Raw genomic sequence first — 27220 nt, forward strand, 5'->3', positions numbered from 1 at the left:
TGTTTTCAGAGGCAGTAGGTTGGTGCCCCTTTGTAGCCAGGTTTTCCTCCCTGGCTGCACTCAGAATGGCAGGGGTGGGGGTGGGTGGTATTTATGTCCGATCTCCAGGTGACTCTAATGTTCACTCAGTTTATAATTAACTTATAACTGATCACCAGACTTCAGATGGGTAATACTGGCTGACTTCCTGTGGACTCTCTGAAAGAGGGCAGAGCCCTCTTTTGCATGGAAGCCTCGTGCTGTGCTGGCCTCTGGCTGAGACAGTCCTGTCTGCGCCCTGCCTTCCTGCCTGTCTCTGTTACTGTCCCCCCCCACTCACCATTCTAGATGACTTTTGTTGTTGTTCAACTGCAGGTTATAATTTGGAGTTGATTTCTGTAGTTTCCCTTTTCTGTTGGCTTTCAGAAAGGTGTCCTGAGGTCCAAGTTTCCCCCTCATGTTCTCTTTCTCCAGGGCGCTGTAGGGTCCCCTTGGTCTCATGGTTCTGGCCTCGTTGGTATTTTGATATCTCTGCTTGGCTGCTCAGATGTCCTCATGCTGGGTGTCTGGGAAAGTGGAAATGTCAGAGAATGGGCCCTGGATGTAAGTCATTGATGAGTTGCCTGTGACCTTGATAAATGGTATTGATCGGTCAATGGTTTCCAGGAAAAGCCGTCAAAATGCAAAAGATGCCACCTATTTGGAAGCATCTCCTTATTATAACCCTTGAGTCCTGATTCAGCATCCAGTGGCCTGGGGGAATGGGGCCTGAGCTCACTGTCTCATCTATGGGAGCTGAGTCTCGTTCCCTGGGACATTTTGGAAACCAGCGTACTTCTGATAATCCAGCTTAAAAAGAAGCTTCTGTTTCCTCTACAGCTTTTTTCCTCCAAGATTTTTGCAAAGTGCCCTGTGTCTACCTGGCACATTTTCGCCCCTTTCTTCATCCGTTATCCAAGTCTGTCTACCCTACTGTATTTCTTTTCTGTTTATCTCCATTTTATGCAGACTTCAAAATTTTTTGTTGCATCAAAATCTCTTTGGCTCCTTTTGAGTGCACATTTCTATGCAGCTCTCACTTTTCTCTCCTTTTGCATTTTGACTGAATTCTTTTCTTCTTAAAGAAATAAGATGCTCCATCAGAAGATGGGGTGCTCTGAGCACTGGGAAGTCAGGAAGCCGGGGCTCTCCCGCCAGTTCTGAGTTAGTCAAAGACTGAGCATCCAGAGGGGGCCCGGCCGAGCTCCTTATGGGGGGGTCCTCCCTCCCTCTGCCCATCTGCTGCCTCAACAATACATAGCATGTGTGGGGTTACACGGCAAAGCGACTGCCTACTTTCACGACCTGTAAAGGGCTTGGTGAGGACCGAGGCTAAATCTAGCGCTTCAACCTGCCTTTGGGTGGAGGTCTTACATCTAAACCACAGACATCTGGAAATCAAGGGCAAAATGTAGTGGTGTCTTTAAGAAATTGTCAAAAACGATGATAGGAAAGATCCTTAAAGAACCTCAAAATGTAAGCACTTACGTTAAGATAGGTAGTGGTGTCTCTTATTTTCAGACTATTTCCTACTTACAAGCTAACTTAAGTTTAAATAGTTGAAGGCTTATGATAAATTAATCTAGAAAGCTACTAAGACTTTAAGGAATCTGGGCTCTGATTGATTTTTCTAGGTTATGAAAAATTGAGTAAGCTAAAGACACATTCAGCATAATAATATATCAGTAATGTCTCTGTGGGGTGTGTGTGTGTGTGTGTGTGTACGTGAGATGGAGAGAGAGAGAGGTAGGGGCATCTTTGGAATCTCCTCAGTCAAGTGGATGTGAAAAGTCCGCATTCTCAGGAAAAAAATTGAAGAAAGCAAGGGCCGACTTCCTTCCCGCCCTTGGTCCAAGTCACAAGGAGTTTGCCCACTGAAGACAGTCTACTTGAGACCTACCACTACCAGGCATACCTCTCATTCCTCATTTTTGCTATCTTTATGTGCCTTAGTAAACTTATAAGGACCTATAAAAACTGAAATTTCGCTTGAATGAGACTCATTTCTCTACTCATCGCTCCCAAGGAATTCAAGTCCATTCCTTGACTCTGAGCAGATCTTTGCATTTGAAGCCAGTTTCCCACCCTGGGCCACGGACGGGGGGCTCACCTGTACCAGGCGAGGACCCGAGGATGATGTGTCCGCAGCATTTGGGGGAGTCTGGCAGAATTCCAGATGGCATTCTCGGACAAAGCATCTGAAAATGGTTCTGGCCTCATCAGCCGTTTTAAAACAGCATTTCGGCCTTTGAACGAGATTAGTAAGAACCATCTTTTTCCTGTTTTCTGTATCCGAGGAAGGTCTTCACCTCTGTTTCTCTTTGTTCCTGCCCATGTGGGCACATGTGAGCCCTGAGCTGCAACAGCAGCAGGAATAGGGCTTTTCTCTGGGCTCCCTGGTGAAGCCCCGTATGAATGGGGATCCTTTCGGGGGGAGACCGGTTATGTGTCCAGCAAAGATCCCATGATACAGGATGAGATTTCCTTCGGGTGGTGTGTTCCTTCCATTTTTGGGTCCTTTTGAGAATCTTTCCTGTCTTTGTTTCCACAAGTTTTTTTCGGTTGTTGTTGCTTTGGAAGCGTCTTTCCCAGAAAGGACATACCTATTGAATTTTGCTCAGAACCTAAGTGTTATTTACTTCTTTGTATTTTTTTTCTTGGTTTCACTACAATAGCCTCTATATCTTGTGTAACTTTTGCCTATCTTTTAACTTGTTTTTACATTTTGATGGATCTTTAAAAAATTTTTTTTATTGATTTACAATGTTATATTAGCTTCAGGTGTATAGCGAAGTGATTCAATTATACATATGTCTATTCTTTTCAGATTCTTTTCCGTTATAGATTATTACAAGATATTGAGTAGAGTTCCCCGTGCTATACAGTACGTCCTTGTTGGTTATCTATTTTATATTATATATAGTAGTGTGTATCTGTTAATCCCAAACTCCTAATTTATCCCTCCCCTCCACCCTTGGTAGCTCTTTAATGACTATGCATCTTGATGATGTCACTCAAGATCAAATTCAGGTCACAAGATGTACAAAAGATTTCAGCAACTCGTGCTATCTCTCCATTTTCATCTCCTAGGACACTCTTGTGTTACTTGCATTATTAATAAGACAAATACTGTTCTATTATCTTTTTTTTTTTTTTTTTTTTTGCGGTACGCGGGCCTCTCACTGTTGTGACCTCTCCCGCTGCGGAGCACAGGCTCCGGACGCGCAGGCTCAGTGGCCATGGCTCACGGGCCCGGCCGCTCCGCGGCACGTGGGATCTTCCCGGACTGGGGCACGAACCCGTGTCCGCTGCATCGGCAGACGGACTCTCAACCACAGCGCCACCAGGGAAGCCCTGTTCATCTTTTCTTATAGAGGATTTAATAAATGTCTCTAAGCCATTTCAAGTGATCCGGGAAACTTTTGGCCATCTTTGTTGCATTTGGAAAAACATTTTGTTTAGCAATGTTTTCACATCATGAGTGTGGTCATCTCGAAACGACTTGCAGTGCAGAAGGATGATGGTAGCAACTGCCGTTTGCTGGGGTGCCTGGCACAGCTAGGAGGACTGGATAGATTTTACTTAGTTTGTCACCTTGAAGGTAAACACTAATGTTTTCAGTTTGCTGTGTAGGTAAAACCTACCCATATTCACATAGCAAATAAGTGACAGAGCTGGTATTTGAACCAGTTTTTCCTGACTCCAGAAGGCTTGCTCTGGTTTTCATATGATCAATGGTCACCCCATTTTGATAAGGGGTAATAAACAACAAACATGCCTTCATCAGCTTCTGGATCAGCCCCAAGGGCAGCACGTACAAAGTTCATAACGATGCCCCCTCGGGGCCTGCAGCCTTCATTGCCAGAAAAATATTGGATTAATAAAAATCCAGTTATGATTGACATCGTTTATAAAATGTTCTTTTAATGAAAGTATAGTTTCATGTCAAATTCAGATAAATTTGAACGATTACTTTTAATAAGACGGTGAGGTTTCTTTCAGATCCTTTGTGTAGATTAAAGTCATAAAACTGTCAAGAGACAGATCACAACTTCTTTCCAACACTGGAATCTTTAGACTAGGTCATTTGTTTCTTTGTCCTGAACTTTTGAGAAAGTAGGGCAATGAGCCCCTTGTCTCTACTCTCTGTAAGAAGAAAAGGAAGCTCTGCCAATGTCTAGTTTATTCCCAGTCCCCCGGGGCATGATGGGGAGGGATAGAACCAGCTAGATCAGAAGGCCACGAGAGGAAACTCAGAATAAAGAGGGTATTGGGTTCTTCCCTTACTTGGGGAAATCTCTGCCCCTAAAGAGAAAGATGCCCCCTGCAAGTCTTGCACAGGGAAATTCTGTTTTAGTGCCTCTTCAGATGAAATGACTGTAATGGCTGACACCATAGATACTTTTTTTGAAGATCTTTTTCATACATCCTTTTTCAGAGTACAGCCAGCTAGCAATATATAAGCATCTGAGCTTAAACATAGTTTAGCCATGCAAGGTTAACAATATAAAACATGCGAGACTCATCCTACTTATACAGTGATATTCCTAAGTTTTCATTACTCTCATTTCTGAGGGGAAATTTTCAGATGAAAGCAGGAAGAAAGTTTAGAAGTTTTCATCCCCTGCCCCATGTCATGCTCGCATGTATCTTGTCTGGATTTCAAGAAAGGCTTGGTCTTCCATTTATATGACTCATCAGAGAGAGTTGCCTTTATTTTCTACCTATTGGGATTGTCATCAGAAAATATGAGGAAGGGGTATGACATCATTTTTTTCAGCACTGCACTGCATGCATGCGTGTTTAAAAAGAATGGGTGGTAAGAAGAATATCTTACACAAAACTCTTGTACCTTGTTCTCCCAAGTTTCTTTTTGTTCGGACATGTTCAGTTTTTCATTCTGCATTGGCAGATTATTCCACAAAGGGAAGAGAGAATTTTAAAAATTTGGCAGATAATATTGTAACCTTAGTACAGTTGAATCTTTTCTTGGAAGTCTTTCAGTTCTGTAGCTGGGGCTAGTACCTTACTCCATGACCAGTTTTCGGCTCAGATCACAGAATGATGATTGACAGCCTTTAGAGATCCCCTAGTGAGTTTGCTGTATAAAAGCTCAAGCTGAGGCCCCAAGCAGTCATGCCCCTGGCCAGGGTCCTACAGCTCGTGAGCGGTTGAGCTGTGATGAGAACCCCTCTTCCCAGTGCTGTGCTGGAGCTGGTGTCATACAAGCATGCTGACTTGGTGAGTCTGGTAGATTGCCACGTGCTGATATTTCATATTTGAAGTCCACATGTCTGTGTCTGCTTTGGAAGGGAGTTTTCTTGTACCATTCATTCATGGCCACTCTTCACGTGTGCCCAAGACCACCAGATACATTGGCCAGTAATTGTGTTTACACCTGTTTATTGATAGGTCCATATTCGGTGCTGTCAGGAAATCAAAGGAGGTTAAGAAATCCCAGAGGTTGATTCAAGAGGTTCACGTAACGTGTTGCCTCATTAAGTCTTGGTTGCATTATGAGTCTTAATCCAGGATAAAATACTCTTTAGCCCAATAAAATAAACATTAGGTTGAGATTTAAAAGCGTAAGAACTAATTAATCTGCAGATTGGCATATATTTCCTTGGCGATATAGGCCAGATCCACAAAACAATAACGCCCCATTCCCCTGCCCCAGCCTCTGGTAACCTCTGTTCTACTTCCTGCCTCTACGAATTGGCCTAGTTTAGGGACCCCGCCCTATAACTGGGATCCTACCACATTTGTCCTTTTGCGGTACAGTATCTTCTTTGAAAGCAAAATGAACGGAACCTTTCCGTGGGAGAAGGCAGCTCTGTAGACAATGTGACCACTGGAATCAGCTCATCTCAGAAGATGTGGAGGATTGGGAGTGTAGTCTGCAAGCACATTTATTTACAAGTCTTAGATGTTACTTGTTTGTGTGTGGTCATCTTAGGCTTCCTGAAAGTGTGGGAGGCCAGTCCTTCTAGGTCACCTGTGGTTCACAGCGTCCTGTTCTCAGTCTTGGGTTATAGGTGTCATCGCCCTGACACTATGCTAATAAAAAACGGACAGGGATGACCATTACTCCGGCGCCCAGACCTCTGATTATGAGGCTCGGCACTCATACATCCCTCACGGCATCCCTCGCGGCCTGCCCCAGCTGTCCATACCCCATGCACTCAGAGCATCAAGACTGGAGGACTTGGAGCTTGTCCAGCCAGAAGAATTGAATTCTCGTGTCAGCTCTGCTGTGGAATAGCTGGGTGACTGTCACTTTGCTCCTTCCAGCTGGAGATTTCTCACCCGTAATACGAGGAGGTTGGACATCTCCGAAGTCACTTCGAGCACAAATGTAACAATTCTCTGATTTATTAAAACAACAATTACAATAATGACGAGCGTTTTAACATGTGTTACAAGCTTCAGGCACTTTCGAAGTCCTTTGCCTTTACTGTCACAACTACGTTAGGAAATAGGTACTGGACACAGAGAATTACTAAGTTGCCCAAGGGCAGCCTGCAAGCCAGGAAACTGTGCCTGGAACGCACTGTCTGACTCCAGAGCCCAGTTTTCAATGACAGTAGCACTACATAGAAAAAGCATTGAAAAGAAATCACGTCACATCTTATTGTGATGGCACAATAAGAAGCAAAAAGCAAAAAGCACATCTTCTACTCTCTAGCCATCATGCTTTGTATGGAGTCTTCTAACCTCGATGAAAGGGTGTACTAAATCTGTCATTCAAGTCATAATAGCGTTTCATTGACAGGGAGGGGAATTAGGGAATAGCATCCTTGTGGCTCTCTGGACACTAGAGGGCTCCCTGGCAAAGCTTACTGTCCGCACATCCTCTACCTCAGGAGGGCACAAGTTCCCGGGACCAACTTCCAAAGAAGTACATGGCATTTCTAGGACTCCGCGTATCAACGTGGGTCAACCAGTCGTGATTCCTGTAAAATTCAGAATAAAACGAACAGATAAATCAACACAATCACACTCTTCCTTGATAATATCACAGCCTTCTTCCCTGGCTCTGTGTGTTTTCCTACAGCCCACCTTGCTGCAGTGCTCCAGATGGCTGTCTTTTTAGCAGCAGAGAGACTTAAGCCTGATAATGAGGGATATTTTATTTAAATCCACTCTTTATCTTTCATTACTTATTCACATGTACGTTTCCTGATCACACTGCCATTCCATGTGATGGGAAATGAGACAGATTTGAAGAAAGTAATTGTTTAATATTCAACGGATATACCTATTTTGCTTCAGACAAGGATAGGCAGCACGAAAGAGCTGGGGCTGGCTCGTGGAAGGCTCCCTGTGCCTGGATCCTGGAGCCATTTGCAACTGTGTTTAAAAGTAATAGTAGAGGGGGGCTTCCCTGGCGGCACAGTGGTTGAGAGTCCGCCTGCTGATGCAGGGGACACGGGTTCGAGCCCCGGTCCGGGAGGATCCCACGTGCCGCGGAGCGGCTGGGCCCGTGAGCCATGGCCGCTGAGCCTGCGCGTCCGGAGCCCGTGCTCCGCAACGCGAGAGGCCACAGCAGTGAGAGGCTCACGTACCGCCAAAAAAAAATAATAATAAAAATAATAATAATAGTAGAGGGAATCACAAGGTACCTGGGGGAAACGGCAGTACCTGTTAAGCCACGGGAGAGTGCAGTGAGGTATAGAGTTGCTTTTCATTAGTTGGGATGCTGATAAACCCTCCTGAGCGTGCAGGGCAAGAGCAGTTCATTGTCCAGCCCCATGGCCCGGGGGTCATCATCCTGCTACCTCTCCTACTGTGTCTGTACGTAAGACAGGTCTTCCCATACAGTTATATTTGCTTAGGAAAAGATGTTAAGTCCTTGTAAATGATTCTAGACGGAAGCACTGCAAAGCCTGGTTAGGAGGCAATCACAAATCTGTGTTTGGTTTAATACAAGGACCGTCTTTTTAATCCACTGAGCCCTTGAAACATTCGTTTGGTTCAGATCATCTCTAGAAAGTGAACAGAACACTTGAAACCCCACTCCTGGGAAGGGAGAGAAAAGTCCACCCCCGCCACCGTTAGCATTCCTCTGCTAATACCCCGTTTGTTTTGCAAGGAGTGCGTCTTGGTGCTGAGTGAACGTGAGCTGACGCGGCAAAACCCCAAACCCAAACAAAACACACACGTAAAAAACAAACCTCAGAGGACACTCATCTCTGGGGGAATAAAAATAAATAGTTATTTCTGCTTTTGAACAAGCCACGTGCATGTGGCTGGAATTCGGACCTGGCCCCAAACCCTTCTCGCTTCCCTGTGTGGATCTGCCTTCTGTGTTTCCCTCTCTTTTCTGTCTCATTTTTACCTGTTTCCTCCCTCTCCTTTCCCACTCCTTCCTTTGTTCCTCTTCTCCCCTTCCGGCCCTTTTCTCCTCCTTTTATTTCTTTTTCATCTCTCTCTTTACTCCTTCCTCTGGCTGTGTTTCCCTGGTGGGCAGGATCCGGTCCAAGGCCTGCACTGGCTCCTGGGCCGGCTTTAGGCCCTTCCAGCCGTGCATCCTCAAAGCAGCCGTTCGAAGAAACAAACTTTAATTTTGTTGTCGTCTTTGCGAGAGAGGTGAAGAAGATACTAACATGAAGTCCAATCCAGGGCCTTTAGAGAGGGTCGGTGGTTGTATGTTTTTTGGAGCTAGTGATGGGAAGTGCTGAGCTGGTACACAGCACCGCTCTACACCCCCGGAGGTCATCTGCCTGTTACCACGGAGCTCGTAATAATTAGGACGAGAACTGGGGTAGGTAGCGCCTTCCCCCCCACCACCGCCCCCCGCTTCCGTGAATGGAAAGGGGTACTGTTGGACCCGTAATGGGAGGTTCTTCAGCTTAGTAGAGAGAGTGCTGACCTTGACGAGATGCAGTCTAGGGGGAAAATACTCAGAAACATCAGGCTGCTGGAGGTGGGGAGGGAGGAGGGGGGATGACGGACAGCGAAATAAGCAGATGGCTGGCCCTGAGAGAAGTGTGTCTACTTTTCACAGCCACGCTTCACTCAGAAGCACAACAGTGATCGCTGGCCCTGGCAAGGATTATGTAACCCGCGGCCTGGAAGTTTTCAGGGTTACAGGCTCCTCGTGAAGACCTTGAGATGAAACGGTTTGGGCCTGGGTTCCTGGGAGGAGTCTTGCCTTACTCAGTCGTCACCAGTGTTTTCTGGATGAAAGCTCCTACTGTCCCTCGTTCCTGGAGGAGAGCTGACACCTGAGGAACCTAACCCAAGGCTGAACTTCAAGAAGGAAGATGTTAGAAAAGGAAGCATCTCTAGGGGGTGCTCCTGGAGTCCACAAGGCCTGGGGGTACGGGGCCCGAGGTCCTGAGAGCTCGGGCACCGAGGTGAGGTGTGAACGCCTGGTACACCCGGGAGGGCTCTTGCTGTGGGAGCCTCCTTCCCAGGGCAGGACAAAGGTAGCAGAGACATCCACTCCATTCACTCGGGGCAGGACTGGCCCTCATCCTCCCGGGGGCCGGAGCCAGCCTGGCGAGTGCATGGGGCTCCTTTGGGCATCCCGTGTGATGCTCAGAATAAAACATGGACAGGCTGTTACGATTTTAATGTTCTTTCTTAGACCAGAGAGGCAGAAGGTTCTAATTATTGGTGCCCGTCTTCTCTCCTTTCCTGTGAGCGCATCAGACGATCTCCGGGGGTGGGGGTGGTGGAGCGGTGCTGTGTCTCACCCGCATGTGCTCAGTAGCTGGCCAGCCTGTGCAGGCCTCGTGGGACTTGCCCACAGGGCCTGCGCTGTCTGCTATGTCGCCCTGAGCCTGTACCATGAAGGCCCCTGGACCAGGGGGCGTGGCTGGCTGTAGCTCTTCTGTCCCTGCCTGGGGCCGGCTTGATGAGGAGTGGCCGTTGGCCACAGCCTATACAGGCCACAAAAACCTGTTCATGAAGACAAGCAAGAATGATGGGCACGGGGGATATATGTATACGTGTGGCTGAGTCACTTTGCTGTACAGCAGAAATGAACGCACCATTGTAAAGCAATTCTACTCCAATAAAAATTAATTTAAAAAAAGAATGGTGGACATACTCTCACTATGGCTAGCCTCCTAATTTATTACAACTCTGCTTTTAGAGATTAGAAGTTAACCTGTTTTTTCCCTTATTGTGCCTTGTCCTGCCTTCCTAAACTGAGATATGCCTGGTGGTCTTTGTGAGCGGTGAAGTGGCTTATTTTAAACATGGATTCGGACATTTGAAAGAATAAATATTTTTCTTAAAGTGATCTTCTATATGGAATATCGTGACTTTAATTTGGCTCCAGGAATCCAGTTTCTGAGAATGAACCCACATCTCGCATTTCGTGGTGCGCATCCAGCGTTTTTCTTCTCGCTGCTGTTGAGGATGGGCTGAGGCCGGGTGGGTGTGGACCAGGCTCACCGAGACCTTCCGGGGCCTTCGGCGCAGGCCTCCCCCACTGCTGCAGCAGCCCAGGGCCCTGCCATCTTCCCGTTCTTGCTGGGTTGGTGCCTGGAGCCTGGAGTGACAGGTTCCCCCTGGATTGAGCTCTATACGCTGTGCAACCTTTAGTTGGCATTGTCTCCTCAGGGTTTTGGTGGGTTCTGAGGGCAGGGGTAAGGGAAGAGTAGAAAGTTCTGGGCCTTTGCGGGGAGAGGAGACTCCGCTGGGCAGAGGGAAGGGTGTGGGAGCAGTTGCTGGCTGGGCACAAACCCCCGCATTCCCCTTGGTGCATTTGGTCAGGATGCCGCCAGTGGTGATTCAGCCTCCTGCCCACGGGTGTGAAGCAGCTCTCTGACCAGGACCACGCCATTGGTGGAGGAGAACAGTTGCGTTCAGACCATCTGTGGCTGGTGGTACCTTCCCATTGGTGGGTTCTACCACGATGGGCCGACCCTGTTTTCATCGCCACCTCTTTGCCTGGTGAACTGCCCCATTACTGTCTTAAAACCGAAACTGTGGCCTTTGCAGGGCACACCTGTCTGCCGGGGGAGGTTAATTCCAGCAGCCTCTGGCTCTGCTGTTAGGTTTGGACTTGCTTTCGGGTGTCCTCTGTGTCTTTCTCATGTCCAGTATAATCCTTCACCTCCAGCCCTTGTTTTGATTCCTGACTGCTAACCATTTCTTCCGCTGGACTGGCTTTTGCTTTGGGTTGTAGGGCTGTGTGTATTGTAGGAGCCACGTGATCAAGGTTGCATCTTACACGTTTTTCTTCCTTTTAATGATCAAGTTTGCTTTTAGGTCACCCAGACAGAGCATTCTGAGTCCAGGTTGAACATCTGCACACCAAGGTTCGTACACCAGTGTGACACCAAGATGCCTCATCGACACGTCCCCAGGGCTACCCCCTTCTCCTCCTGCCTGTCTCCGCACAGGTGCCCTGATTTCCTGGTTGCATTTCTGAGTCCTTTGTTCTTGGGGTTGAACACTAACTTGCTAACTGATGAAAATGTTTGTGTGGCGTGTCCTACCTGAAGCGTGGAGCACGTGACGTCAGCTTTCTGCAGGCGCATTGGAAGGCAATATTACTCTGATCTGGTAAAACAGCCCGTAGTAGTCTTCAGACTCAGTGACATGCTGGGAGAGCATGCCCTGCAAGATCAGTCCATCATAGGTGGCCGCAGCTACTGCAGGTTCCTTCTGGCCTGGCCCCGAGGCAGTGAGATGAGCCTGGCCATTTCCTCTGCTTTTGGGGTAGCATTGGAAATAGTCTTATCTCTGGGGTCATGTACTTGGGGAACTAAGATGCCTAACTCAGCACTGACTGACAGCCTCTCACCATGGTGGAATGATTTTCCATCCGTTTCCCCTGTTTTGGGGGCCCAACCGTGTGCCCCCCGGGAGTGGGCAAGCCCTCTGCTGAGGCTGCATCTCCTGAACTAGGAAAGCCACACCCGTGGTGCTGGGCGGTCACTGTCAAGGGAGAGGGAGAGGAGTAAAGTCAGCCTGTGGCCTGGCTCGCGGCTGCCGTCGGGTCCCTAATCTGACGGGGGCAGGGCACTGATTCTTAATCTGCCTGTCTGGAACCGCATGTGCTTCTCCAGGATCGACCCCCCGCCCCAGCCTCTGCTGTAGCACTCGCTCTGACCTATGTGACCTCTGACCCCAGTACCCTGAGCCACGTCGGTGCTGCACTGCCAGCCCTGCCCTTGTAAGAACAGACATCCAGGTCGATGCTGGCGTTGAACGATAGAGTACATTCAGGGTGTGTGTGGTGTGTGTGTGGTGTGTGTGTTGTGTGTCGTGGGTGTGTGGGGTGTGGAGTCGGGGCAGTGAGGTCACTTGGGAATTACTCCCAGAGCCTCGTGGTGGCACAGCGTGGCTGCCACTGCTCCTGGCATCTCCCTTCTCACCACACCTGACATGACCCACAAAGGGAGCCCCTGTCTGTGGGCACTGGATTCACTTTCAGAGGTTCCAGATGCCCCATCTCACCCCCGCAGGCGAGCCCTGGGCGTCCTCCGGTCTTTCTGCGGTTGTGTGGCGCCCAGACCCTTGCCCGTATGGCAGGCAGTTCTGTGGGTGGTATGTGGGGAGCCTTCTCCACACCCCTGCTCTGCAGCACGCAGGCAGCCTGATTGATGCGGTCTATGCAGACGTAATTGTCCGGGCAGATCAATCCCCATGTCTCAAAAGTGAGAATTTTGCCTTGGTACTTGATCATCTACTCTGTTCAATTATGTAGGCGTTTTACATTGGCTTTCTTTCATTCTTTTAAAAAATTCCTCATCTTAGTAATGAAAAACAATATATGTGTCATACAGGTTCTTGTTGTAAACTTAATTTCTCTCCATTCGCTTGAAAACTCTTTCTTCTTACTCCCAGCCCCTTTGATTGATGTAGCTGTTGGAAAAGCTCCTCCAATCTGACTCTGGTCTCCTGGTCCCTCTGTGTCTAGGTCCCTAACAGACCCACGGTCTGACGTGTTGGCTGAAGACAGAGCAACAGAGATTCTTTATCTTGAAAGTGCCTGCAGAATAGGTTGGAGAATGTCTTTCTAGGACTGAAGTTGTAGCTATTTCCTAGACTTATGTTTATGTTCCATTCCTTTACCCACTGCTGTTTGAAATTCGGCTGTTGTTTGCCTACTGTTTGCCTTTGTGTCCCTCTTTCCATCTGTTCTTAAAAAAAAGAAAAACAACAAACCAAGTGAGTTTTATTTTAAACCAATCCAGGTAACAGGAACACAATCTTGACAATGCTTTGGGAACCAGTAGAAGAATATTGTCATTAAATTATTCACCTACTTAACTCATTTTCCGTATACAATCTATTATTGGGGTTACTGCATATTTCAAGGTAAGTGCATGTGTCTGAGACAGGTTCCTTTACCCCAGAGAAGCAATTGTCTAAGAAATTGGTTTTGACATATGCTTTCAGTTTTAATACTTCCTTTTACATTCTAAAATAATCTCCTGTTGCATGTAATTTCCCGCCACCACGTATAAAGATGTATTCCAGGCATCCTCTCGTGAGCTTCAGTTTATTTCCCACAGAGACGCTTGTGGACGATCACAAGAGGGGCCCTGACACCCTTCCTGTGCAGCTGTGGAAGGGACTCCACACCTGAGCCCAGCCCCACAAGGGTCCTCTCTTCGCCCAGACCCTGACAAGATCTGCATACGTCACCATTTTAAGGAGCCCTGAGGAGGAAAACCTCATGATCTAATATGGAGTCACCACGAAAGATCTGGGCATCCTTCTTCATCAGGACCTGTTGAGAGACGACGAAGAGAGAGGGGGCAGAATGATCAACAGGGGCTCCTGGTTATTCTAAAGCGGAGAACAGGTTAGGGATTTCTAGTCGGGCGACACATCAGAAGCAAAGCTGAAGTCAGCCTGGTGAGCAGTCCCAGGGCTGTGTCTCAGCACCTTTGGCCAAGCGCCCACCCTGCATCCCTGTCCAGCGCCCCATCGTGGCAGGACTTATGCAACAACCCATGAATGATGTAAAAACTGGAGTGAAGGCAGTTCTCCTAGAATGTAACAGAGCCATCAGGTAAGGAACTGAATAGAAAGGGTTTAGGATCACAAGCACGGGTTTTACTAACAATAAAGCATCTTCGGAAACCCATAAAGGAACACTGACATAATAAATTTCAAGCTGTTAAAGGAAAAATCTACCTCACAATCAGATCTTTCCAAGAGAGCAGGGGTCCCCAACCCCTGGGCCACGGACCAGTACACTTCCACGGCCTGTTAGGAATCGGGCCGCACAGCAGGAGGTGAGTGGCCGGCGAGCGAGTGAAGCTTCATCTGCTGCTCCCCATCGCTGGTGTTACCGCCTGAACACTCCCCCGCCACCCCCGTTCGTGGAGAAACTGTCTTCCACAAAACTGGTCCCTGGTGTCATAAAGGTTGGGGACCACTGCTATAGAGGTCCTCTCTATATGGGAGACGGACTCCCAGAACAGAAAGTCAGAAGGAGGGGTTCTGGGGGAAATGTAATTGAAATGCCCCAATTCCAGTTTCACAACTAGAGGGAGGGAGGGCGTCCTGAATAACCTTAAACAGTGGTGCTCAAATGTAGGGCCTGGTCAGAGACTTCAGAGCTAACTCACTTCCATTAGTTTTGTCTTTCCCACTTGAAAACTTTTTTTTCGTTCATAAGCCCTCCACTTGGAGAAAATAAAACACAAGGCATCCTTTTAGTAACCATTATTCAGAATATCATAGTTTTAACTGAGATACTAATGAAGGCACTAAAGCTGTTTCCATCAGAATCTAAGGTGCAGACTTTAGAAGCCCACAGGGTCCATTCAAAGCATCCTCTGGATGTGACCGTAGGAGACCAGCTCTCTCTGACCCCAGTCTTACCTCAAACTTGGGGTTTCTCCCTCAGTATATTTCTCTATCAGGGTATCATATAAACACTGATAGAAATCAATCTGCCCTGCCTGGTGGCAAAGGGAATTTTCATTAAGCCTTTGACAGACACCTAGAGCTGTAGTATTTGGAGGAGATGACCCGGGACACTGTTAGAGGCAAGGAGAACCATCTCCACAGCTGAGTCCGTGGGGAAACCAGCCTCCAGCCAGCTGTGGGCCTTGAGGCCCCCTGTCGTTGGGTGTCGGCTGCCTTGGGACTCCCCATACTGGAGCCTGGGTGTGCTGGCTGAGTGTCGCTTGCCATGGGGACACCAACTGTTCTACCAAGGCTGCAGTTTTGACACTGTCATCAGAATCGACCACTCAAGGGGTCTTGCGCAGTTCACTTTCCGGGTTTTGACCTCATGTTTCCTCTTTCGTAAATGAGCAGGATGGCTGAGATGATCCGTTAATTCCCCTCTAGCTTCTCTGGCTCTGTTGTTATCTAAACATACTGGCTTGAGGTCACTAAATTGTTCTCGCTCTAAATGGCAAAGGGGAAGACCCCACAGTCACCCCTCTTTGCAGTAGCAAGTGCTGCTCGGCTCTGCTCTCCTTCCTTCCACCTTTCTCCTAAGGTCCAACGTGGAGAATTTACAGAGCTCACGGGTCCCCAGTAAATAGAACCAAAGGGGAAAAGATAATAGAGCAGACTGTACCAGAAGGCATATGAATGGTTAGGTCACGTTGGGACCATTTTGTAGCCCCTTAACTACATTTCCCAAGCATGCTTCTGGACGGGTTCCTTGTTGGAAATGATGTGGAATGCAGGCTGAAAAAGGTCTGAGAGCCCTGGCACATAGTGGCGTGCCCTGAGGACCTTCTCCCATCTCATATTTCTTTTAGTATCTTAAGTTTCTAATTCTGCATAGCAACAGTGGCAGCACGTGTCCTAGCAGTCACAAAGGGCAGTCACGTCTTTTGCAGAAATGGTCTGGGTGTCACTGACCCACAGCAGCTGCATTCTGGGTTTTAAAGCTTTGGGTCTGAACATCCCCACTGATTTCCAGAATTTTTCCAGAATCCAGAATTCTGTGCAGTAAATGAGCATCTAGAGGGCTTGCGGTTTTCTGGAGCCATAGCAGAGGCACTCAGGGAGCTGTGGTGAGTCAGGGCTCTGTGGTGCTTGTCTGCCTGATGCTACCTCAGGGACACGTGTGTGGACCTCTCTTGTCCCCCCCCACCTCCCTTTGTTCCCCCCGTTGCTAGTGGTGAAGTGAGGAGCCTTCGGGGATTGTGGGGTGTGTACAGCATGCCCACAGCTTAGGAGAGACGGTTCTATCTGGATGAAGAACAGTCCCAATGGGAGCCATAGAATAGGTGCTGATTTTATACCCAGCTAAAGGGCCACTCTGGAGGGAAAGTAGACGGGGGGTTCCATGATCAAAGGGCCAAGTCAGCAGTCACAGGGAAATCTCCCCTACAGGTGATGGGCTGAAAATGAGAAGGGAGACATTTAGTATAATACGAGGATGCCTTTCTCCATCAAGAGGTCTATAAGGTGTTATGACACCCACAATTCTGGCTATGGCTAAAAAGAGTCTGTCTACAGAGCCCAAACCTGTACAGCTAGAAGGATGAATTGGATGGTCCCATATGTCATTTTTATTTATATTATTCCTGATCTGATCTAGACAATGGACAAGTTATGCTATATAACTCTGAACACTAAAGGGATAAGATCATGTTCTACTTAGTTACTCATCATGAATTTAGTAGCTAAATTCAGTGTACATTGGGACTAAAACTTATCTCCATTACTGGTTTTTTTTTTTTTTTTTAATTTTTGGCTGCATTGGGTCTTCGTTGCTGCACGGGCTTTCTCTAGTTGAGGCGAGCGGGGACTACTCATTGTTGCGGTGTATGGGCTTCTCTTGTTGTGGAGCACGGGCTCTAGGCATGTGGGCTTCAGTAGTTGTGGCACGTAGGCTTCAGTAGTTGTGGCTCGTGGGCTCAGTAGTTGAGGCTCGCGGGCTATAGAGCACAGGCTCAGTAGTTGTGGCGCACAGGCTTAGTTGTTCTGTGGCATGTGGGATCTTCCCGGATCAGGGCTCAAACCCATGTCTTCTGCACTGGCAGGCAGATTCTTAACTACTGTGCCACCAGGAAAGTCCCATCCGTTACTGTTTGAAGAAAAGTCAAGACATAGGCATCCAAAGTTTTGTATTTTTACTTTTTTTTTTTGGTAACACAGGGACACAATTTAGTGATTCTATTTTTTTTGTAGTTTTTTTTTACAAGGTAGGTGTCATAAACATTCAAATAATCCATCTTTTAAAAGTACATTTACAACATCAAAGGAATTAAGATGAAATATAAATACAAAGTTTTGTTATTTTTGTAGCTCATTTACTGGCAGAGGGAAAGTAAGAAATATTTCTGTGTTCTCTCTGGGTAAAGGTCTGGATGCTGACTCAAGGCTGCCGTTCCCTTGTCCTGTCTCGGATTCTTAGGAGCTGGATTACTCGACACATACTGGAGTGCTCCGAGTTCATGGATCCTTGTCTGGGTGGGGTTCAGTGGAGGTCGGGTGTCAGTATTATTTTAGGTACCCTCCACGAGGCTGTGTGATGTGGCTGTCCACAATCCCTGGTGAAACATAGATGTTCAGATCCATTTTTTTCCTCCACATAACTTTGCATGTCTGAGTTTACATTTAAACAAAACACAATTAGAGAATAGGCATGAATGACTGATCTGCATGGATCAGCTTATTTCTACTGAACAGATGAAAATCAAAAGTGACTTAATAGCTAACTTCAAAGCTGTAAAGAGTGTATGGAAAATGGAAATTCCATGCTAAGTACCTCAATTCATATTCACTGAGGGCAAGATGAGGATAAATGAACTCAAATTGCAGCAGAAAGGAATTAGATCTTAAGAAGGAAACTTCATAACTTTAGAGGGGGGTCTTTTGAGATGCCTGATGCAAAGAAACGGTGCTGCTGTCTTATGATGGCTCACTCTTTCAGCCCATACATTTTTCTGGAGTGAATATATACTACAAGGCAGGTGCTGGGCTTGGTGCTACAGATCCAGTGATGAACAGACAGATATGCACCCTGACTACATGGCTTTGAAATCTAGTGGGGAAGACAGATATTAGGCAAAGACACAAACAGGTAATTATAAACTGTGAAAAAGTGCCATGAAGGACAGTCCGAGAGTGTAAAATGGGCACCCAGTCTGGGGCCAGGGGTTAGAGGAAGATCTCTCCAAGGTTGAGTTGAGATCTGAAGGATGAATAGAAAGTAACAGGTGAAGGGAGCAGAATGTGTAGCCCAGGCCAGCTGAGGAGGCAGCCTTTGCGAGGACCCCAGGCCAAGGGAGCTGTGACTTCAGGGCACGGAGAGAACAGTGAGGACAGTGCACCTGGAGCCCAGAGAAGGGGAGAGGAGAGCGGGGAGCCCTGGGTTCAAACATAGCCAAGGACCCAACCAGGAAGGTTCTTTCCTGAAGCAAGTTTTAAGGACTTGGATCTTTATATAAAGAGCAATGGAAAGTCATCAATGTTGTTTATTTTGTCTTTTTTTTTTTTTTTAACTGAAGTATAACAAGCTGTCTTAGTCTATCCGGCCTACTATGAAGAATGGCACAGACTGGGTGCCTTATAAGCAACATCAATTCATTTCTCACAGTTCTTGAGGCTGAAAGGCCAAGCCCAGGGGGCCAGCACGGTAGAGTTTCGGTGAGGACATGCTTCCGGGTTGCAGACGTGAACCTCCTCCTCGTGTCCTCCCCTGGTGGGGAGCAGAGAGCAGTGAGTGCTCCCTCGACTCTTACAGGGGCACTAATTCCCCCTGTGATGCAGGGACCTCGTCTAATCCTGATCACCCTGCAAAGGCCCCACCTCCTAATACCATCACATTCGGGGGTAGAGATTCAACATATGAACTTGGGAGGGACATAGACATTTAGTCCACAGTCACCCTACAGAAAAGTGCATGTACAGGTCAGCTCATGAACTTTCACAGTGCACACATCATGTGACCAGCACCCAGGCCAATAAATAGAACATTATTAACACCCCAGAACCTACCTGGTTACTAGCATGCTCCCAAGGTAACCCTTTCCTAGCTCGTAATGCCATAGACTGATTTTGACCATTTCTGAACTTTACGTAAATGGAGGCATACCCTGTATTCTTTTTTTTTTTTTGCGGTATGCGGGCCTCTCACTGTTGTGGCCTCTCCCGTTGCAGAGCACAGGCTCTGGACGCGCAGGCTCAGCAGCCATGGCTCACAGGCCCAGCCACTCAGTGGCATGTGGGATCCTCCCGGACTGGGGCATGAACCCGTGTCCCCTGCATCGGCAGGTGGACTCTCAACCACTGCGCCACCAGGGAAGCCCTACCCTGTATTCTTGGTTCAGCTTCTCTCACTCAACAGTATGAGACACATCCATTTGCTGCTTGTAACAATGGATTACTATGTGAATATAACATAATTTATCAGTTCTACCGTTGATGGACATTTGGGTCATTTCCTGGGTTTGGCTATTTGGAATAGTGCTCCCATGAACTACTTGGTGATTCAATTTCACTTTTCTATTGGCTGTTTTTCTAACACTGGAATTTCTGGAATTTAAGGTGTACAACTCTTCCTTGACTTACGATGGGGTTACTTCCCTACAAGCCCATTGTAAGTTGAAAATATTGTAAACTGAAAACCCATTGAATACACCTGACCTCCCCAGCATCACGGCTCAGCCCAGCCCACCTTAACCGTGCTCAGAGCACTTCCATTTAGCCTGCAGTTGGGCAAAGTCATCTAACACAAGCCTATCTCATAATAAAGTACTGAATGTCTATATAATTGATTAAATACCATACTGAAAGTGGAAAACAATGGTTATCTGGGTCTAACATGGTTGTAAGTGTATCAGTTGTTTACCTTCGTGATCTCAGGTCTGACTGGGAGCTGCTGTTCACTGCCCAGCCTCACGAGAGAGGATCTTGGCACACATCACAAGCCTGGGAAAAGAGCACAATTCAAAAATCAAAGTAAGGTTTCTACTGAATGCACATCGCTTTTGCACCATTGTAGAGCTGAAAAATCCAACCATCCTAAGTTCTGGGGCCGTCTGAACATGTGTTAAACTGTAATGCATCCTGACGAGCAGTTTTCTAAGGTGGCTGTTCTGATTTACTCCCCTATCAGCCATGTGTGAAAGTTTTTCATAGATTTTTCTGCAAACAGTGCCGTGATGAGATCTGTGCTTTTCCAAGACCCCGTGGGCCTCTAGGAGGAGAGTGGATTGTAGAGGGTGGTGTGCCTGGAGGGACCTAGGTGGGCTGTCCCAGTGGGTCAGGGAGGGCAGGTGGGGATGGGGTGGGTGAAGCCAGCTGGGTGGAGAGAAGTGCACAGATGCAGGAGAGACTGGTGGGGACCATGCTGATGGTCCCAGGGGATGGTCTGGGTTGGGGAGCGGGAGAGGTGACAAGAAGACCTCGTCACCTCTACTGCCGTGCGTGACTGGTTAGATGGTGGTGTTTGTCTGAATTCTGGTGACGGACCAGGTGTGGGGAGGTGTGGATCCTGATTCTAGTTTTGGACACCTTGATTTGAGGGTCTTCAGAGACGTTCAAGTGGCAATCAAGAAGGCAGTTAGACAGAGGGCCCTGACCCAGGGGAGGGCTAGTGGACATTGAGAATCCAGGAGCATTGGTGAATAGAGATCACCAGGGCTGGGGGAGGGAGAACAGGGCCAATCCAGTCCCAAAATTTCTTAGTTTCAGAGCAGTTTTCCTAATGAAACTTCTTTTTTTCTTTTTTTTTTTTTTTTTTTTTGCGGTACTCGGGCCTCTCACCGTTGCGGCCTCTCCCGTTGCGGAGCACAGGCTCCAGATGCGCAGGCTCAGCAGCCATGGCTCACGGGCCCAGCCGCTCCGCGGCATGTGGGATCTTCCCGGACTGGGGCACGAACCCATGTCCCCTGCTTCAGCAGGCGGACTCTCAACCACTGCACCACCAGGGAAGCCCTCTAATGAAACCTTTGAACACATTTTAAAGGAAAACTTTCTCTCCATTTTATTTCAGGTTGAAGATCATTAGGCCATTGTTTATGTGGTAGGGACAGTGATGCCGTGTTGTGGGCAGGAAAATGGGAGATGTGTTTGTATTTGCTGCAGGACATCACGGGGCCAGGGCAGAGTGTCTCTGTATTAATTTCCCAGGGCTGCCTTAACAAAGTACCAGACACCGGGGGCGTCAACAACTGTTTATGTCCTCACAGTTCTAGAGGCTGGAAGTCCAAGATCAAGGTGTCGGCAGGGCTGGTTCCTTCTGAAGCCTCTCTCGTTGGCTTGTTGATGACCATCTTCTTCCTGTGTCCTCACATGGTCCTCCCTCTGTGTGTGTCTGTGTCCTAATCTCCTCTTCTAAGGACACCAGTGAGATTGGATCAGGGCCTGGCCTGATGACTTGATTACCTCTTTCAAGACCCTGTCTCCTAGTAACGTCATTCTGAGGTCCTGGGGGTTAAGGACTCCAACGTTTCTTTCCCAGGGGGACATAGTTTATCCTGTGATACCCTCTCAGCCAAGGTCCTGCTTCCAGGCCAGAGCTTACCTGTCCTTCACCCCCCGCATTCAGAGAACTCTACTTGGTACCCACTTTGTGTCTCCTTGGCAACCAAGCTAGTCAGTTAAAATTTCTGGAGTCAGTGAAAATTTTCTTACATACGAGGCCTCCAAACAACCAGAAATGTTGAAGCAAAACCATAATAATCACGATCACGGGCCTTTCGTGTGTACCGGGTTCTTTAACTTGTATCTTTGCAAATTCACATGTAGCCCTCCCGGCAGCCCCGTGAAGGAGGTGTTATTTCCCACCTCATTGAATTGATGAGCAACCTGGGACTCGGGTCACATGCTTGGTCAGTAAAGATGTGGTGTCTGCACCCAGGCCCACTGGCCAGCCCCTCTCTGTCCTGCTGTGGGCTCAGGCCACGAGGGACACATGGGGACCTGGCTCCTCTCTTAGGTTTCACAAACACGACTTAGCCAGACAGAGCAAATATTGGCACAGTGATTTTTAGTAGTTACCTTTTGGGTGAATGTACTGTTCTCCCCAACTCAGGCTGATTTATTTGCAGGGCTCTTAGGGCTCCTACAGCTGGGGAAAGAGATCATCTTTAAATACTTCCCAGAGCCATGAGAAACACCAGATAAAGAAGCATCTTTCAGGGTGGCACACACTCCCCGTCATCTCAAACGGAGTGATCTCCGGAATTCCCCACATCCTGTCTCATCCATTCATGAAAAAGAGAGAAAGGGACCTGACTGGAATTAGATTTGGAAATCTTTGGGAGGAAAAGTGTTTGAGTTTTCTGTTCCATACCTCAGAACAGTTTATTTCCTACTCTTCTCATCTGTCTGGCTCACTTTCTCCTTACACAAAGCCTCAGGCATTGCTTGAATAAACAAAGCATATTAAATAGGAAATGTCATGTTTATCTTGTCCTGTCTCACTGTGGTACCCATGCATTGTCGTTTGTACATCATCCATTGTACAATGAGGTGGTGTTACATTCCTGGTGAGAAAGCTCCAATCACTGTCGCTCATCAGATTTGCATCATGGAACTGAATGGTTGATGTGTATTTGAATGTGTCCTTGATAACATTAGGCCCATGAATTAGCTTGGAAAAGAGTTTCCTTATCCAGGTGTGAATGTGGAATGGCCTAAAATGTGTGAGTAGCCCACGATGTATTCATCACTGTGCTTAACGATGGGCCCGCAGAGATGCTTACGGCACGCAGGGTGCGCGGCTGAGTACCTACTTCTTTGTATCAGATACGAGGAGAAGAGGGAATGGGGTGAGAGAGAGAGAGAGGCAGAGATAGCGCACAAGAGCAGAAATAAGACAGCTTCTGCTCCCAGAGGCCCGCAGCGTAGCGCTGAAGACACGTGGGAAACTCAGCAGTCAGAACACAGAGCAACAGATGCTATACGACAGGTACCTGCAGGCGGATGTGGGCAGAAAGAGACACACAAGTGGAGGACGACAAATGTCGTTGTTGAGATTAAGCCTAGGAACCGAGAAATGTTCCCAAGAGAAAATGATGCTTACTCTGAATCCGGAAGAACATTCCTTTCGTCTTTCAACTGTATTCATTAGATGCCTGCTCATATGTACCACGCATTGTTCTAGGTACAGGAAATAGAGCAATGAACAACAAAGCCATGCCCGTCCTGCCCTCGGGGAGCTCACGTCCTTGCAGGTACGGGGTAGCCAGGCAGCCAGGTGGGAAGGGTGGGCCTGGCGCTAGGAACAGCACAGGCTTCAGAGTGAGGTTTGCACAGCCCAGGGGATTTGGGGCTGGTCAGAGGGAGGCAGGCAGGGCCACTGCCAGGCCCCCAGTGAGGCATCTGTATGCCAAGCCAGGGAACAGGAACTGTCTTCCAAAGGCCACCAGGAGCCCTGCTGGTTTCTGCAGGGGTCCTGCCTTTGGACTTGGAGTGCTTGGTGGCAGCGTGCGGGGTAGAAGGAGCAGGGCTTGGGCAGAGGCCTGACCCTAGGAGGGGAAGGCACGTGTGGTCACACGTGATGGACGCCAGGGCAGGAGGGCATCCGGCTCTTATGAGCAATTCCATGGTGGGGAGGCGCAGGGAAGGGTAGCAGTGAGGATTCCAGGATGACCCTAGAGTTCTAGCTTTCCACTAGGTGACAGTGCCATCCACTGAGGGGTGGGACAGATGAAAAGGGTCAGGTCTTGGGAGTTGTGACCAGTGAAGATCTGGCCATCTTGCTTGTGAATTCTGAAATTCTGCAGGCTTCACCTGAGAGCACATCAGAAGTACAAGGTCTTCTTACTAGTGTTTGTGGAAACTTGGTCCCCAAACATAGTCTTCAAAGACATCAGTGCCCTCGGCATATGGGGGACTATTCACACCTCCACTGTGGGGAAAGGAAACCAAGGCTGACGTTGGTTAAAAGCAGAGCCTGGGGCTTCCTTGGTGGCACAGTGGTTGAGAGTCCGCCTGCCGATGCAGGGGACGCAGGTTCGTGCCCCGGTCTGGGAAGATCCCACATGCCGCGGAGCGGCTGGGTCCGTGAGCCATGGCTGCTGAGCCTGCGTGTCCGGAGCCTGTGCTCCGCAACGGGAGAGGCCACAACAGTGAGAGGCCTGCGTACTGCAAAAAAAAAAAAAAAAAAAAAGAGCATGGGGAACCAGAGTGTGAGCCTGGGGTGAGTGGCTCCAGACTAGTGATCTTCTGCTAAGAGCCCCCCGGGTTTGTTAACAGGGTTTGCCTGAGCCCCAGGAGGGAAAGGTAGGTGATATCAGCTCCTGCCCTTCTGCAGCTTCGCAGTGCCCACGGCAGAGTGTCAGCCAGGTGGATGGCAACTCCTAGTGTCCTAACGTGAGGTTCTCAGGATCCCGTGTCTAGGGATCTAGGGAGGGTAGCAGCAGAGGGGCACGTCTGGATTCCTTATCGGAGTTCGGCAGGTGAGAAATGCTCTCTCTGCATCTGCCATCCCGGCTGCTCAGCCAGTGCCCGCCCATGCCTGGTGGGTAAGTTCTCTGGGCTGTGACGGACCTGCTTGTGAAAATACCCTCCCCGTGGGTGAGGACCTTTTCTGAGTCTTTTCTGGGGCGTTTTGTGTCTGACACGTATGTTGTTGGTATGTGATATCATATGTTATGCTAATACAACATAGATGGTAACAGGAAACTCGGGATGTGAATCTATGATGTGTCTTTGTGTGATCCGGTTTTTCAGAAGGAATCAGTCCAAGATGGGAGAAAGAATGAATTTAAGACAGGAGTATGTGACCTGAAGGGGGTGTAAAGGGAGATGCCCCTCTCCTCCATCCTCCTCTCTCTGCCAAAATCTCCCACCTTCTGTGGTCCCCCTGGCTCAGGGCAGACCTGCTTCAGAAGTTGTCATTTATAGTTTGTGGTGCTCATCTTCATGAAACAGAGAATTATGGACTCTTCAGTTGATGCCTAGTTAGCAAACCAACAGTTTGACACCAGCTGGCTGTAACCGGCATTTTTAATAAAACTTACCTCTGACTTAAAATAAAAATGCTGCCTCAGAGATTTTTGGACTACAACATATGAAAAACTGACAGGTGGGATCTTTCATGCAAAACTTCTGCCGGGGCTAAAGGAAAATATTTGATAAGGTTGTTTGCCCAGGGGGGACGGAGTAATTGGATTTTCTTTCTTGCCCACTGGCATCTAGCTGCTGTTATTATGACAGGACCACAGAAGTTTTAAAAGCTGAATCATAGTTTATATTTTTAGCATTTTTGAACTGTTGAGATAAGATGGAGGGAAGGAGTGCAGTGGGGGAGTAATTTCCCCACTCCTCTGATAATTATTGTCTGTCTGAAAGTGTGCAGCTGGCTAGTCAAGCCTGGTTTAGCCTGTCCACAGCAACCCAGCGGGGAAGCGAAGCCTCAGCTGAAGACCACGGGCTGAAGTCTAGGTGCCCCTCTTTCAAAATCTTAAAACAGTGCCTTCTCATGCTCCTGTGTGCGGCTGGCCTGGGATTGTGTGTGTGTGGAGTGTCACCATTTTCTGGATCTTTCCAGATAACATTAGTTTATGTGTCAATCCTGTGGATATGCATTCTATGAATGAATGAGGTTCTGAGGAATTTTCTCCCTGATCCTGTCTGTGGTGGCAGTAGAAGAGGAGGGGGAGGGAAGGAGGAGGGGGAGGGGAGGGGGAGGAGGAGGGAAGGGGAGGAGGAGGGGAGGGGAGGGGGAGGGAAGAGGGAAGGGGAGGAGGAAGGAGGGGGAGGGGGAGGAGGATGGGAAGGGGAGGGGGAGGGGGGAGGAGGATGGGAAGGGGAGGGGGAGGGGGGAGGAGGATGGGAAGGGGAGGGGGAGGGGGGAGGAGGATGGGAAGGGGAGGGGGAGGGGGGAGGAGGATGGGAAGGGGAGGGGGAGGGGGGAGGAGGAGGAGGAATGGGGACAGAGCAAGGGAAAGAGCTGTGGGGAGCTTGCACCTAAAATCAAAGAATTGAGATTATGAAGTCAAATTATTCTCCCTCAGCTGTCACACTCCTTATAGCAATGAGAAATAACCTCATGGTGATTTTACTTATTAAACAATATTGGCAAGGCTCCTTCTTTGTGGTTTGCTTATGATATGTCTGCAAAACCCTCGGGTAGTTTCTGTGGTTTAAAAGTTCCAAGTGAGGTTGGTTATTGAGGAAAGAATTTTCATGAAGCAAGGGTGTGTCTGAGTTTTTAAGGAAAGAACACAAGCTTGAGGACAACCGAAGTGTCCTTGTCTCCCCATTCCTTCCCCTGGGGGCTGAATGCTGTAGCTGGGTCAGTCCAGTTGGCATGTGCATTTCCAGATATGTGTCTGATGGAATACAAGTAATATGGCTTTCTCAAGTTTTCTGGCAATTTATTCCCCTTAGCTAAATTTTGCAAAATGATTTAAAATACCCAGTGCTTAGCTCTAAAAGCCGGTAAACTAGGATGAAGACATTGGGTGTGATTTGGAAACAAGTAAGACAGAACAGATCCGTCTGCTTTCTAATATAATTTTATTTTAAATGCAAGTTATTACTCCACTTTCCCCAATATCAGACAGCTGGTTCCTTCTTGAAACAACTCATGAAGACAGATGGACCAACCATTTCTTCAGAGTGTTGGCTGCTTCTGTGGCCGCCATTTTCCCAACCCTCTCACTGCCCCGACTTCTTCCCATGCCAACCTCGGTTCTCCTGGCACCAAGCAGTTGTCTAGAGTTGACTTTTTATTTTTCATTTGATGTTCGGAAGATGAACATAAGGTGCCAGACTGGATTATTGTATTCATTGGCAGATGGATTTGCTCCATTTCTGTAAGAGTTCACTCCCTTTGTGGAATATCTGAGCCCCGGTGTGTCCTTTAAATGGATGTGTAATCCTTCTCCCCATGGCTTTTCTCTCAAACTTGTATGTTGCGAGTTACACCATTAGATCTACAGGACCAGGTAGTTATTACCTGGCCATTAGTCCAGTTTTTCTGTGTTCTACTACAAGTACCTATTTCTGTTCTTTAAAACATGGAATTATTTGTAAGTAATCACTCTAGAAACAAACCTAGCATTTAAATTAATTACGGATATCAAATCAATGTGAGGAAGTAAGAAAAATAAACCAGGGATTGACAACTACTATCTGTTTCTTTCAAATTTTAGGACCCTTTACATTATTTCCTCACATCGATTTGCTGTCCAGAATCCTTGCATTATAGTTGGAGTATTTCTTTTATGAACAAGTAAACAAAATACTGTACAGTTATAAAAGTGAATGGACTACAGCTACACATATTAACATGGATAAATTCTATATACGTAATCTCAGTGAGAAAAGCAAGTTCCAGAAAAATACATGC

At 47.8% G+C, this 27220-nt stretch overlaps 1 protein-coding gene across 1 annotated transcript in view; it reads left to right on the top strand.

Annotated features, from left to right (window-relative positions):
• The window catches only part of DISC1 (DISC1 scaffold protein), a 295665-nt gene that overhangs the window by 138683 nt on the left and 129762 nt on the right, over window positions 1-27220 (top strand).

Source organism: Mesoplodon densirostris, chromosome 1 (assembly GCF_025265405.1).
Source record: "Mesoplodon densirostris isolate mMesDen1 chromosome 1, mMesDen1 primary haplotype, whole genome shotgun sequence".
Classification (NCBI taxonomy): domain Eukaryota; kingdom Metazoa; phylum Chordata; class Mammalia; order Artiodactyla; family Ziphiidae; genus Mesoplodon; species Mesoplodon densirostris.